Genomic DNA, 13,990 nt, shown 5'->3' with positions numbered 1-13,990 from the left:
TCGCGTTCAGCTTATGCTTTGCGCTCCTCAGCCTCTGCTTGCGCCTTGGCGTGCTCGGTTAGGCTTGTGCTTTGCGCTCCTCAGCCTCTGCTTGCGTCTTAGCGTGCTCGCGTTCGGCTTGTGCTTTGCGCTCCTCAGCCTCTGCTTGCGCCCTGGCGTACTCGCGTTCAGCTTATGCTTTGCGCTCCTCAGCCTCTGCTTGCGCCTTGGCGTGCTCGGTTAGGCTTGTGCTTTGCGCTCCTCAGCCTCTGCTTGCGCCGCCTTAGCGTGCTTGCGTTCGGCTTGTGCCTTGCGCTCCTCAGCCTCTGCTTGCGCCTTGGCGTGCTCGGTTAGGCTTGTGCTTTGCGCTCCTCAGCCTCTGCTTGCGTCTTAGCGTGCTTGCGTTCGGCTTGTGCTTTGCGCTCCTCAGCCTCTGCTTGCGCCTTAGCGTGCTTGCGTTCGGCTTGTGCTTTGCACTCCTCAGCCTCTGCTTCCATCTTGGCGCGCTCGGTTAGGCTTGTGCTTTGCGCTCCTCAGCCTCTGCTTGCGTCTTAGCGTGCTCGCGTTCGGCATGTGCTTTGCGCTCCTCAGCCTCTGCTTGCGCCTTAGCGTGCTCACGTTTGGCTTGTGCTTTGCACTCCTCAGCCTCTGCTTGCATCTTGGCGTGCTCGGTTAGGTTTGTGCTTTCCGCTCCTCAGCCTCTGCTTGCGCCTTGGCGTGCTCGGTTAGGCTTGTGCTTTGCGCTCCTCAGCCTCTGCTTGTGCCGCCTTAGTGTGCTTGCGTTCGGCTTGTGCCTTGCGCTCCTCAGCCTCTGCTTTCATCTTGGCGTGCTCGGTTAGGCTTCTGCTTTGCGCTCCTCAGCCTCTGCATGCGCCTTGGCGTGCTCGGTTAGGCTTGTGCTTTGCGCTCCTCAGCCTCTGCTTGCGCCGCCTTAGCGTGCTTGCGTTCGGCTTGTGCCTTGCGCTCCTCAGCCTCTGCTTGCGCCTTGGCTTGCTTGGTTAGGCTTGTGCTTTGCGCTCCTCAGCCTCTGCTTGCGTCTTAGCGTGCTCGCGTTCGGCTTGTGCTTTGCGCTCCTCAGCCTCTGCTTGCGCCCTGGCGTACTCGCGTTCAGCTTATGCTTTGCGCTCCTCAGCCTCTGCTTGCGCCTTGGCGTGCTCGGTTAGGCTTGTGCTTTCCGCTCCTCAGCCTCTGCTTGTGCCGCCTTAGTGTGCTTGCGTTCGGCTTGTGCCTTGCGCTCCTCAGCCTCTGCTTTCATCTTGGCGTGCTCGGTTAGGCTTCTGCTTTGCGCTCCTCAGCCTCTGCTTGCGCCTTAGCGTGCTTGCGTTCGGCTTGTGCTTTGCGCTCCTCAGCCTCTGCTTGCGTCTTAGCGTGCTCGCGTTCGGCTCGTGCTTTGCGCTCCTCAGCCTCTGCTTGCGCCTTAGCGTGCTTGCGTTCGGCTTGTGCTTTGCGCTCCTCAGCCTCTGCTTCCATCTTGGCGCGCTCGGTTAGGCTTGTGCTTTGCGCTCCTCAGCCTCTGCTTGCGTCTTAGCGTGCTCGCGTTCGGCATGTGCTTTGCGCTCCTCAGCCTCTGCTTGCGCCTTAGCGTGCTCACGTTTGGCTTGTGCTTTGCACTCCTCAGCCTCTGCTTGCATCTTGGCGTGCTCGGTTAGGTTTGTGCTTTCCGCTCCTCAGCCTCTGCTTGCGCCTTGGCGTGCTCGGTTAGGCTTGTGCTTTGCGCTCCTCAGCCTCTGCTTGTGCCGCCTTAGTGTGCTTGCGTTCGGCTTGTGCCTTGCGCTCCTCAGCCTCTGCTTTCATCTTGGCGTGCTCGGTTAGGCTTGTGCTTTGCGCTCCTCAGCCTCTGCTTGCGCCTTAGCGTGCTCGCGTTTGGCTTGTGCTTTGCACTCCTCAGCCTCTGCTTGCATCTTGGCGTGCTTGGTTAAGTTTGTACTTTGCGCTCATCAGCCTCTGCTTCCATCTTGGCGTGCTCGGTTAGGCTTGTGCTTTGCGCTCCTCAGCCTCTGCTTGCGTCTTAGCGTACTCGCGTTCAGCTTATGCTTTGCGCTCCTCAGCCTCTGCTTGCGCCTTGGCGTGCTCGGTTAGGCTTGTGCTTTGCGCTCCTCAGCCTCTGCTTGCGCCGCCTTAGCGTGCTTGCGTTCGGCTTGTGCCTTGCGCTCCTCAGCCTCTGCTTGCGCCTTGGCTTGCTTGGTTAGGCTTGTGCTTTGCGCTCCTCAGCCTCTGCTTGCGTCTTAGCGTGCTCGCGTTCGGCTTGTGCTTTGCGCTCCTCAGCCTCTGCTTGCGCCCTGGCGTACTCGCGTTCAGCTTATGCTTTGCGCTCCTCAGCCTCTGCTTGCGCCTTGGCGTGCTCGGTTAGGCTTGTGCTTTGCGCTCCTCAGCCTCTGCTTGCGCCGCCTTAGCGTGCTTGCGTTCGGCTTGTGCCTTGCGCTCCTCAGCCTCTGCTTGCGCCTTGGCTTGCTTGGTTAGGCTTGTGCTTTGCGCTCCTCAGCCTCTGCTTGTGTCTTAGCGTGCTCGCGTTCGGCTTGTGCTTTGCGCTCCTCAGCCTCTGCTTGCTCCTTAGCGTGCTCACGTTTGGCTTGTGCTTTGCACTCCTCAGCCTCTGCTTGCATCTTGGCGTGCTCGGTTAGGTTCGTGCTTTGCACTCCTCAGCCTCTGCTTGCATCTTGGCGTGCTCGGTTAGGCTTGTGCTTTGCGCTCCTCAGCCTTTGCTTCCATCTTGATGTGCTCAGTTAGGCTTGTGCTTCGCGCTCCTCAGCCTCTGCTTGCGCCTTGGCGTGCTCGCGTTCAGCTTGTGCTTTGCCCTCTTCAGCCTCTGCTTGTGCCTTGGCATGCTCGGTTTGGCTTGTGCTTTGCGCTCCTCAGCCTCTGCTTGCGCCCTGGCGTACTCGGTTCGGCTTGCGCTTTGCACTCCTTGGCCACTGCCTGCGCCTTGGTGTGCTCGTGTTCGGCTTCTGCTAGCACTTTTTCATGCTTGCGTTGAGCCTCACGTTCGGCTGCACGTGCTACGCATTCCTTCTCTTGGCTCGGCAACCACCCACGTGCGTAGCTCGGCATCTTTCAACCCCAGCTTTTTGCCTCATTCAATTAACTGCTTTAGCGTTGCCATCGTTACTTTTTACGGACTCATGGAAGGAAGAAAAACATGGCTTTGCCCTGTTGTGGATGCCAAATGTCGCGAATCGGTAATGCGTGCAGGTTCGAACAAGAGAACAAGACAACAAAGAGATCAAACAAAACAAAACAGAGACACAAAACAAGCCGAAGCCATATTTATAATTTAAAGGAAAAGAGCCGATACCAAATGAAAACAAAAAAGCACGCACTTAACGCGCATACAACACTACAGAATAAAGGAAAGAATTCACTAGGTACTGAGCGTGAGGCAGGGGTGCCTTGCAGACAGGGCAGACAAGGGTGGATGCAGTGCGCGTCACTGGCATTGCGTCGAGGGAAGCGGCAAAAGAGCCAGGTGGCATGAGGAGTGGAGAGGAACACAGCGAGACTCCGGTGGTCTCCCGTCAACAGCCCGAAGAACTTGGCAGCAGCAGAAGAATTGTAGCCAGATACCATCGACGGCGGCCCGAAAACGTCGGATGTTTAAAGCAGGCTATCCAAGAGTGCCTTTCATCAGCACAGACGCTCAGTCCATCGGCTGCCACCTCCATGCCTGAATGACCCGATCTCCACTGCGCTGGCTTCCTTTACACCTCGGTTTTCTGACACGTCAGCTCTCTGCTCCTCATGCTCGCCACGCTCTTCGTCACCGTCGCCTCACACACACCATTCGCACTTGCACACGTGCAACGCTGGGCTGGCACGCGCAGCGCTCCGCTGTCCGATGCACCACTGTCGACGCACTGCGTTCACAAATCCTCCAAGGATTTGTTGTGCACTTCACAGTCGCGGAGAGAGCCAGGGAAGCCGGGAAGCCTGCTTTCTGCAGTCTGGACTCCTGAGATGCAAAGCTGGCATGCATGGCATGGTGGCAGGACTTCTTTAATGCAGACGCTAAGCACTAGGAACTGATAGCCCTCTTAACAGTCTTAGAATGGTTCAAACGAAATGGCAACAAATCTTTCTTTGCACGTGGACAGTATCACCAGCAAACATGTGAAGGGTGAAAGGTTATGGTGAGATCTATAAACTGTAATTGGCAGTTCGTAAGTGAAGGTGTGGCCCATGCTAGTCAGTTACTGCTTCATCAAAACTAAAATCGCTATCTACCAAAAGGACCAGGTAATCGTCTACATATCTAAAAACGTGGACTGTACAATCCGTGTCAAGTGCTTCACTCAAGGAGTGGTCAATTTCAGATAAAAATATATTACAAAGTACCGGGGCGACACACGAGCCAATGCAAATACCCTTTTTTTGTAGATACGTTTGGTCATTAAAATCAATAAAATTGGCCTTGAGAAAACTCATGAAATGACATGAAGTTGTCCACATTCAAACTGGTAGCGTTTCGAAAAGTCATGGCTTCATTTCTATGTACGCAATCACGCACTGCAGAATCTGAAATTTATATAATAGAAATGCACTAAAAAAGACAAGGACGAGAAGAGCCGTCCTTGTGCTCTTCTCGTCCCTGTCTTTTTTAGTGCATTTCCCTTGCTTAAGCAGGTACGACCGACTCGCCCAACAACGTGAACTCTTAAATCTTGTTCCATCAAGGTAGACGTCGAATTTCCGCAGTGCAAATTTTTCGGCCTTATTGAAAAACATTTTTCTTGTCCGTCCAGAACTGTGGGACTAAATAATTTACGTTTGTGTTTGGTTTTGTACATTTGTAAGCCTTTTTTTTTTTTCAGAATATTTATGCGCTTTACATATTTGCAATGCTGCGATTGTAGTATCTCACATCTTTTTGTAGATGTATTTTGAATGTCTGCCATTTCTTAAGTGAATATCTTGTATTTGGACCTTTCACTAGCCGAGCTGGCTATGGGTCCAATCAAGTTTTGACGTATTGGCTGCACAAAACAAGATGATGATGATAGCGAGGCACTCCTTCTCAGTCACGGAATGATTCCTCTCTGAGGACAGCAAGGAGTTGCTGGCGCAGGCCAGCAGTTGCAGCTCGCCATCGAAACCCTGTAGGAGAACTGCTCCTAAACCCAGATTACTCGCGTCAGTCTGGACTACGAACTGTCTGGTCAGGTCGGGTAGCCTGTGCTTGCTGCCTCGGCAATGGCACTAGACAGGAAGCGAAAGGATCGCTCTTGCTCGGGCCCCCATCGCCACGTGGCAGTCTTTCCCAAGAGCTTGGTCAAGGGTGCCTGCACGCAGGCACAGGACAGGATGAACGACCGATAAAAGTTGGCCATTTGCAGAAAACAGCAGAGGCCGCGTACGTCCTTGGGTACGGGAAACTAAAGTATGGCTCGAAGTTTCTCCGCATCTGGCTAAATGGAGCCGTTGCCCAGCGTTAACCTTAGCAACTGAAATCGGGTCCGCGCTATTTGGGCTTTCGCAGGATTCAAAGTCATCCCAGCAGCCCGTACACTCTCGAGCACGTAGGCAATGTGGCTTAAGTGCTCAGTGAAGGTTCGTGAATAAATCACGATATCGTCCAGGTAGCACATGGTGTGGGACCATTTCGTTTCCCCTAGGACGCGGTCCATGAGCGACCAAAGCTCATACGAGTGGACTCCAACAGCCCTTTGTGGCACGTGAACGTGGTCTTAGCCTGGTCAGCGCCCGCCATCTGCACCTGTAGGTAACCTTTGGAGGCATCTAGTGGAAAAGTACCGCGTGCTGCCTAGGATTCCTACGATTGAGCTGATTGTCGGAAGCGGATAGGCATCCTTGTGGGTCAGCGCATTCTGATGGCGATAATCAATACACAAACGGTGGCTGCCATCTTTCTTGGGCACCAACCCAACCGGAGATGCCCAGGCGCTGGACGAGTGACGGATAATGTCCGCCGATAACATCTCATCCAGCAACCCATTGATCACCTGCCTTTACGCAAGGCTGATGGGTCTGGGGTTGCACTTCAAAGGAAGCGCATCTCCGGTGTGGACCTTGTGGCTCACTAAACTAGTACAGCCAGGTTGATCTGTGAAGAGCTCATCGTACTGATGTGACAGTGCTGTCAGACGAGCCTTCTGTGTGTCATCCAGCTTAACCACACAGGCGGCCAGCAGACGTGGTGCCTGGTCGTGCCACGCCACTCGGCCCCAAGGGGAGCGTGAAAGACGGAATGCTCGACACAGGGGCGTGGCCCTGGTCGCTGAGCATGGTACACTCTGAACGGCTTCAGCTTGGAAAATGGTCCGTTGCGATAGCCGCCATTCGCAATGTTCGTCAAGATCCCAGTTTTCAGAAGAAAGTCCTGTCTGAGAATCACGGGCACACTGAGCCCTGGGAGATGGATGAAACGTGGGCGTCTCATCCGCTCTCCCCACCTGACTGTCAGCTCCGCGGTGCTAGCCGAATGGGCTACACCTGTGGTAGGAGGTCCACATTTATTTGACGTCCCGGTAGCCGCGGCTGGTGAGCCGGCGGAGCGGGCTGTTGACGTTGCTGGCCTGGTCGGTTGTTGAATGTGTTCTCTGTTGCACGAGCGAGAGCTTCTTCATCAGCGCCGCTACAGATGCTCCCCCCCCCATAGCGCAATGCGCGATAAAAGAGAAAAAACAGTATGTAAAAGTTTGTACAGGTTCTCAAGTCCAGGACACAGTTAGCTTTGTGAAGGCCGGGTCAGAGTTGGGGAAGGCTGTCGGGCGGAAGAAAAGAGCTCTGGCGGTCGAGCCTGGTTGCCTCGCAAAGGGCGAGGGGAGCCAAAAGATGAGGATGACGGAAGCACAAGGCGGGAAAAGTCATTGAGGAATGGGAGGCGAGCTAGGCGTTCTTCAGTCGGACAGCCTACGGGTGGGGGGCAGTTTTGCGCTGGCTCAGTTGGTGCGGACGAAGATATGGCGTGGGGAAGACATAGAAGTGGAGCCGATGCCTCGGCCGCGGGCAATGGCGAAACAACGGCAGACGGCACTGAGCGTGAGGTCTGCGGCGTGAGGCACGTGCTGCCTCTTTAGGTAGTAGTCGAAACGGGCGACAGGGTGTACCAGATGGCTGCAACAGTGAGCTCACCGTGGCGTTGGGATTGGTTGTTCGGGGCACAAGAAGCAAATCCGTGGAGTATTTGTAGGAATGGGAAGGATACGGTAGGGCCGAGTCCATAGAAGGTGTTGGATGGGGCACGCTGCAATGCATCGCAAGCATGCCACCACCTGCTGAGGCTGTCGTGTCTGTCGCGGAGGCGCAGGCACTGGAAAAGGCACCAGGTGGGCAGGGATGTATAGCAGGCGTTGCGGGTGGTGCGTGAGGTGCGACAAGGCCCTCGGGTGGTGTGCATGCGGGCCTCGCGACAGGAATGACAGTTGTGCTCACTGTGGTCGGGCTTGAGGGAGCATGCGAACGTGGGACTAGAAGAGAGTCCGGGCCCGGGTCGAGAGAGGGTGCTGCTGGTGATGGCCGAAGGGTAGGCGCCACAGCTGGGAAGCAGGGCTGGGCAGGAGGCGCCGTGGGACGGGAGATCACAGGTGGATGGCCGTCCATAGGGGCCGGTGAAGCAAACTTGAGAGAGATCGGGGTGTAGTTTGAGGCAGCTGGTTGAGAAGGTTGGCAAGAGACTGGTGCGTACTCGCGTGGCACTTGCCGAACCGTGAGTGGGGGCACATACGGTGGCGACGAGAGTGGAGAGACCGGTGGGGGGTGGAGCGCCGATGTAGGAGCGGGTGGAGGGAAAGCCGAAACAGCTCGGTTAGGGAATGCGGCCAGGGGTGGTGAGTCGAGTGACGCCGCAGCTTCCGAGGCCGGAACTGGAGCGCAGAGAGTCGGTGGGAGCTCCAAGCCAAAATATGCCGTCAAGCCCTTCGTGAAATCGGCGTATATGTCGGGACCGGGAGGTGGCAACCACAGCTGTGCCAGGAGACCGGGTGGTACTTCATGGCTGGCGTGCTGATAGCGCAGCAGCTGGCTGGACACGTTGTGGACATGAAAGTGCGAGTCCAGCAGCGCCTGCCACAAAACGGGGTCCCTGGCATAAAACGTGGGCAGGCCGGGCAGCCGAGGAAGGAAGGGGCGGTGATACGGCTGAAGGAGCTCACTGGATGTGATTGATGGGAGGTGCGTACATGGCGATGAAAAGCTGCCGAAAACCGGGTGCGAACAGTGGGCGTGCAGAGGCAAGGCCAAGTGGAGGGACAGGACGGGCAGGAGCGCAGAGCCGGTGGGAGCGGCGTTGCGTGCGTCGGGGCTGTCGTCCGGTGTCACCAGAATGTGGTAGGAGGTCCACATTTATTTGACGTCCCGGTAGCCGCGGCTGGTGAGCCGGCGGAGCGGGCTGTTGACGTTGCTGGCCTGGTCGGTTGCTGAAAGTGTTCTCTGTTGCACGAGTGAGAGCTTCTTCATCAGCGCCGCTGGCGATGCCAGCGCCACTACACACCTTTCGCGAGGTTGAATGCTGTACGGCAGTCCTGCAAGTGCACCGAGTGTTTTTGTAAGTGGGACAACACCTCTTCACTGAACAAGGAGGCACTGGCTCCCGTATCCGGTAACGCTGAAAATTCGCGGCCAGCAATGGTGACCGGAATAAACTGCGCATGCACACTAGCAAGGCAGCCTGCTCTGTACACTGAGGGAATTAGCAAAGACTGGGCCGGTCGTCCCTTTACGACCGACCCCCGCCGCCGTTTTCCTGCCTCACAGGAGGCCTGGCTATAGTGCATTTTCTTGCTAAGTGGCCCCACTCTTCACAGGGAAAACAGCGTACACAAGGAAAACAGCGAGCTTGGTCGCAGGACAATGGCACCTCTCCCTGCCTGGGTCCGCCCGCTACACAGCCAAAGGGCCGGCTGATTCAGGTTTCCCCCTCCGCTTTGTGTTGGAGCGCTTGGCGTCTCTCGGCACGTGGTTCAGAAAACGATGCAGCGCAGGCTGTCTCCCGTACGAGCAGGGATCGAGAGCTCGTTCGCTCAACTCCCATGCTTCGTTTTGCCCGGTAACGGCTGCAAAGGCAGGTTGCGCGCGTGGTTGCCGATGGGTTGTCGGTGGGAGCCATGCATAACGTGGCTCGAGGGCCTCGTTTGTCAGCAGTGGCAGAAAATATGCGCATGCGGCGAGAATGTTGCCTTGAATGCGCTTTGCCTCGGCTGCCACCTCCTCTAAATCTCGGAATCGGCTGCTGCACAGGTACGCCGAAAAAGTTGGATGTGCCTGCCTGATCGTCTTTCCACACGTTCTCGGTTCGAGGCTCTGGGCTTGGCGATTGAGAAAAGGTCCTCCATCGCACGTACATACTCCTGGAGTGACTCATCTGGAGCCTGTGTTTGGAGCTCCAGCTCTAGCCACATCCTACGCTTGTAGTCAGCGGGAAGGAATTCGCGCAGGAATGCTGCACAAACCCCTCGAGTGTCACTGCCCGGTGGCCGGCAAGCCGATGCCACCAACTGCTTGTCAGTCAGTGTTGCTGGGATGATGTGTGCAAGCACAACCTGATCAGTGAGACCCATTGTTCTCTGGTAATGGGTGAGGGACTCAAGGAGATCCCAAGCACTGAGGAGGTCACCATACACGCAGTATGTTGGCACAGGCAACTTGACCACGGGGTGAGGCGCCTTCGGCATGGCCAAAAGCACCCAACAGCCTTGACAGCAACTGTATCATCTGGGCAGCACTTGTTAGCAGTGACTGCGCCCCGGCCTCAGAGGAGGTTTGGGCTGGCTGCACGAACGTGTGAGGCAAGGCTCCCAGTTCGATGAGCGGCGCGGCTTCCAGAGGGAGCCGAGCAAGTGATTCACCATTCCCAGAGCACAGTCGACTGCTAGCGGGGCACGGCTCTGTTGCATGGAACTGCCGGTTGCGGCAGCGTCGCACAAACTACTTTCGCACTGGTTGGAAAGCTTGTACAGCTGAGGCATGTCATTGACGGGTGCATTGCAGGGTGCTCCCGATACAGGTCCAATGGAAGCCGCGTGACTGACTTTGGGATTTGTATCGCCGTATACCCCAATGCGGGCCTTGGCCAACTACAGTCTTTGGCTGTTTGAAGGAATAGCAGCCAATGGATCAAATGACTGTACGACTCTGTAGGGAGCCGACACGTAGTTGCCGAGTGCCCCATTGCAGGTGACAGACATGGTGCGCAAGCGTGATTGTCAAGGTGACCAGCTCGGCTAATGTGCCATCAAGGGCATAAGAGCCAGTGACTTAGTACGTTGGGCACCAGTTGTGGGTTTCTCGGTGGGCACAGGCTACCAACCACCACGGGCTCGGGCTTTGCGCGAGCCAAGGGCACGGTCAGCCATGACCACACGCACCCTAGGGCACCGCTGCGATGCACTCAACCTCCGCGGAGAGGAGAGCGACTCAACGCAAAGAAACAGGCCTTCAAATTCACAAAGGAGACATTTATTGACGCCGTCCTCCAGTGATACACACACTCAACAGTCGCCCCGTCCCGGGGCGCATGAGGAGCAAGGCTCTGCTGCGTGCACGGAGTGACAAGAGTTATGCGCGCCACTAGCACGCCGCTGCAGGAGAATGTTCCCGCGGCAGTGATGTGATCTTTCTCTCATGTCGACTGTTGGGCTGTTTGTGAGAAAGGGTGGACAGTCGCTGCAACGTATGCCTCTCAGAGGTCGCTGGACCCCACCGGACAGGCTCGAGCCACTGCAGGTCAGAGAACCCGTGCTGGCGATCTCGAGTATGCACTGGTCCGAATGGCAAAGGCCAGCGCAGACAAACAGTAGCGTACGCACCTTACGCTGTCTCTGAGGAGCCTCTCTGTGCTCCGCTTGGACGGTAGTGCGGTGCACGGCTGCCCAAGCTGGTCTCGAATTCCCACCAAAAGGCACCAATGGCAAAGGTCTTTGGGAAGCCAGGACGGGGCCGTGGCCGAATGACAGTGATTATTCACCCGGCTGCCTCTCTGTCGCCCTGAGGCGGGAGAAAAGGAAAGAGGAGAACAATGCAGGATGCCGGCAACAGCCACGCAAAGGAAATGGAGGGAAGCCAGGATTCCCACAAAGTAGATGAGTTTGTAACATGAACTAAGAGTGTATGTAATAAGGGAGTAATTACTCATTGACACCCACCCGAGCGCAGTCATATGGCTGCAAAGGAAAGCTATACAGCTTTCTCAGAAACTTCGTAGTTAAAGAAAAATTCGTCCTGAACCGGGGCTCGAATCCGGGACTACCGCTTCACCGGAGCAGTCACTCTACCATCTGAGCTAACCGGGACAGCAAGCTTATGGTAGGGCGAGAGCGAATCGATCAATAGCTTGAAGTGGGAACAGTGTTGGTCAAATGTTTTAGGGGAATTTCCCAAGATGGAGTAGATTTGTAATAAGGGAGTAATTACTCATTGACATTCACCCGAGCAGCCATAAGGCTGCAAAGGAAAGCTGCGCTCGGGCGGATGTGAATGAGTAGTTACTCCCTCATGACAAATATACTCCACCTTGGGGGATTTCCCTAAAACATTTGACCAACACTGTTCCCACTTCGAGTTATTGATCAATTCACTCTTGCCCTACCATAAGCTTGCTGTCCCGGTTAGCTCAGTTGGTAGAGCGACTGCTCCGGTGATGCGGTGGTCCCGGGTTCGAACCCCGGACCAGGACGAATTTTTCTTTTACTACGAAGTTTCTGAGAAAGCTGTATAGCTTTCCTTTGCAGCCGTATGGCTGCGCTCGGGTGGATGTCAATGCGTAATTACTCCCTTATTACAAATCTACTCCACCTTGGGGGATTCCCCTAAAACATTTTACTAACAGTGTATGTGTGCAAAATTATATGGATCAGTTTTCACCTTACCTTTGCTATCTTTATTTACTTTGAGACTAAAGGTTTTTAATTTTCATGGCTCTTTGCTGGGGCAATATTTCACATTTGAATAAAACTTGGTTTGTTTTGTAGGTTTACCAGTTTGTTTTATTGTCACTGAAGAGGGGCTGCCGCGGTGGCTCATTGGTTATGGCGCTCAGCTGCTGACCCGAAAGATGCGGGTTCGATCCCGGCCGCGGCGGTCGAATTTCGATGGAGACGAAATTCTAGATGCCCGTGTACTGTGTGAAGTCAGTGCACGTTAAAGAACCCCAGGTGGTCGAAATTTCTGGAATCCTTCACTACGGTGTCTCTTATAGCCCAAGTCGCTTTGGGACGTCAAACCCCCCATGAACCTAAACCTGTCATTGAAGAAGAGAAAACAGCCTGGGAGGATAGATAGCTTTCATTTTGTCTGCCCGAAAAAGTTAAAGGGTTCTGTTGGGGTTTTGGGTGAAAGAAGGCGGTATAGAGATGTCAATAATATAGTAGCAGCTGCTTTTAGGCAGGGCAGCACTCTTTCATTGGAGATGCTTCTTACATTGGAGATGCTTCCTACATGTCAGAACAATACCCAAGTTACATGATGAAGCCTTCTGTACAGCAAAATTGCCTTCTCTCAAGCTTGCTGAAAGAGGATTTTGTTGGCCAGTGATGCTACGTGTGCATTAACTATATTATGGCAGACCCCATGGAAGTGAGTCTCATGAAAAGGTCACATCGACAGATGTGCCCCTAGAAAAGATGCACGAGCATGCCAGGTGTCCAAAATTCTGCGACAGAAAAAACAGAATGAAGTGGCTTTGCAGGGAGAAGACAGTTGCAAAATTCATTGTGCCATGCACAGCCAAAAAAATGGAATGACAGCATGTCTAGTGGAGCCATCAGAGGCCTGCATAGTCAGTAGCAACGTAACCCTGCATTGGTTGAATTTGTTTTACTGCTGGTTTCTGAGCGACTGCTGCATTGAGCCATTTATTCTGTTTTTTGCTCTCCCTCTGGCTCCAAGTACTCGCCAAAGGCAGGCTGATGGCATCAGATACACCTGCTTGGTGTGGACTTCACTTGCGCTGCTATACCAGAAAACTTTTTTGGTGCCCTAGCACTAAGGCCCCCCACTCACCTATTTCACCACTGTCTGTCTGCCATTGCAGGGCATTGGTGTATTGCTTAACTGCTGCAACACTGCGCCAGGAATGGTATGAGGGCACCTAGTGATCTACGAATGTAAAGTAGAGAATAACCCATCCCACATATATGGTCATTAACCCATTAACGTTATTGCATCGTACCATTAAGGCAGAGCTTAAGCATTCCCTCCAGTTTTAATGTACTAGCACTATGGCCCCCACTCACTGGTTTCACCAATCTTTGTCCGAAGCCTGCTTGACCTTGAAAACAGAGCCTCGATCCGAAACTGAAGTGAGAAGCGAAATGCTAGCACAGCTAATTCACATTTTACCTAACAGCACTAAATAGTAGTCCCGTTATTTTTTTTCCCCAATTTGCTTCCACTTTTATTCGCTATGTCGAAAGTGCCATGCAGATGCTTTGATTACCATGGCATGGAGTCCTTGTGGTATGTGATCTTAACTAATACCCCTGTCATGCACGCCAGCCAAGTGCACATACAGTGAGTGTCACTCGCCATGGCTGCACTCTTGCAAAGCTAGATGGCCCCAGCAGGGTGTCACCCGAAGAAGGGTGCACTCTGGTCATCGTTGGCAGTCTTGCCAACAGCAGTTTCAAACGCATAAAATATCATGCATAAAGAGCACACACAACTTGTTTTGCTTTTAACACTGTTTCTAAAAAAAGTCTGTAGTAGCAGCAAGTGAAACCACGCACAATGGAACGAGGTCAGCTGCAGCACCTCTGCACGCCACCATGTTGTGTGTTGTCCAAATACATCATTTTCATGTGGCCACTTTGTGCATGTGCACCTATCCTCCTCTGCCCTCTCCCAAGCTCAACTGATTAAAAACAAACCACCAGCTCTAAGTGTGCATGTGCAAATCATGCTGGTGACAGGTACAAGCATACATCTACCACATCGCATGTGCAGGTGGTGCCTGGTGAATTTGTTTTGTGCCTGCGTCACTCATATGTATTTGTTTCCAACCAGTTTCCTGGGTAGGAGACGAATTTTTGCACACTCCCAGAGGGTGCCACATCTTGTGAAAAAG

General features: G+C 54.1%; 1 protein-coding gene and 1 non-coding gene across 4 annotated transcripts in view; both read left to right on the top strand.

Moving 5' to 3' along the window:
• The window catches only part of LOC144124530 (very long-chain specific acyl-CoA dehydrogenase, mitochondrial-like), a 94,143-nt gene that overhangs the window by 60,311 nt on the left and 19,842 nt on the right, over positions 1–13,990 (top strand). The gene's annotated exons all lie outside the window — the stretch shown is intronic.
• On the top strand, positions 11,529–11,602 carry TRNAT-GGU (transfer RNA threonine (anticodon GGU)). The gene has a single exon. It is a non-coding gene; the product is annotated as a tRNA-Thr (tRNA).

The sequence above is a fragment of the Amblyomma americanum genome, chromosome 3 (assembly GCF_052857255.1).
Source record: "Amblyomma americanum isolate KBUSLIRL-KWMA chromosome 3, ASM5285725v1, whole genome shotgun sequence".
NCBI lineage: Eukaryota > Metazoa > Arthropoda > Arachnida > Ixodida > Ixodidae > Amblyomma > Amblyomma americanum.
The sequence above is the reverse complement of the archived record's forward strand: the minus strand, read 5'-3'. Positions and strand labels throughout refer to the sequence as shown.